Source organism: Cicer arietinum, chromosome 5 (genome assembly GCF_000331145.2).
Source record: "Cicer arietinum cultivar CDC Frontier isolate Library 1 chromosome 5, Cicar.CDCFrontier_v2.0, whole genome shotgun sequence".
Taxonomy (NCBI): domain Eukaryota; kingdom Viridiplantae; phylum Streptophyta; class Magnoliopsida; order Fabales; family Fabaceae; genus Cicer; species Cicer arietinum.
The window spans coordinates 43,117,269-43,118,462 of NC_021164.2; positions in this window are offsets into that span (position 1 = coordinate 43,117,269).

A 1,194-nucleotide genomic window follows, 5' to 3' on the forward strand; every position below is an offset into this window, starting at 1 on the left:
TAAATGTACCGCCTATCACAGGCCAAAGTACTATTTACCGAGGTGCCATCCTATCACGAGTCAACACAATTTACCAAAACGTAATTCATAAATGTACCGCCTATCACAGGCCAAAGTACTATTTACCGAGGTGCCACCTATCACGGGTCATCACAATTTACCAAAAACGTAAATCATAAACGTACCGCCTATCACATGCCAAAGTACTATTTACCGAGGTGCCACCTATCACGGGTCAGCACGATTTACCAAAATGAAATGCATGAGCATACACTGACTCCATCCACCACAATCGTTAAGCAAATGCAGATATTAAAAGATTCCCCATTTTTAATACTCATTTAACTTAAACGATTTTCACAACAAACATTAAGCAAACAGAAATATTAAGAGATTCCCCATTCTTAATACTCATTTAACTTAAACGATTTTCACAACAAACATTAAGCAAACAGAAATATTAAGAGATTCCCCATTCTTAATACTCATTTAACTTAAACGATTTTCACAACAAACATTAAGCAAACAGAAATATTAAGAGATTCCCCATTCTTAATACTCATTTAACTTAAACGATTTTCACAACAAACATTAAGCAAACAGAAATATTAAGAGATTCCCCATTCTTAATACTCTTTTAACTTAAACGATTTTCCAAAACAACATTAAGTAAACCGAGATATTAAAAGATTCCCCATTTTTAATACTCGTTTAACTCTAATGGTTTTCACGCCAACAATAAGTAAACGTAGACATTAAGAGATTCCCCATTCTTAGTACTCGTTTAACTCTAATGGTTTTCAAATTCCACACAAAACAACTCATACCTATTATCAGATCCAATCCACAACTCATACCAAAACATATCAATTCATTTCTCCACAGAATCCAACCGTACACACAACAAATTTCATCAGTATAAATTAAGAACACGTCAAATACGACGAACATAAATCAACACAATCCACCACTCAAACACAACAAGTTTCATTTACTCAAAATCATACATAAATGAGTTTAAATTCATTTTCCACGAAACATTCATCAATATAACCAAAACATAACTCTAAGATTTTACCCATAAAGCCTTAGATTCATTTTCCCCCAAATCAACACTTCAACCCTAACAAATTCATTTCCACACAACCACAGATAAGTCCCTAAATGCAAACTAAAAGTTTGGAAGGAGCCCTT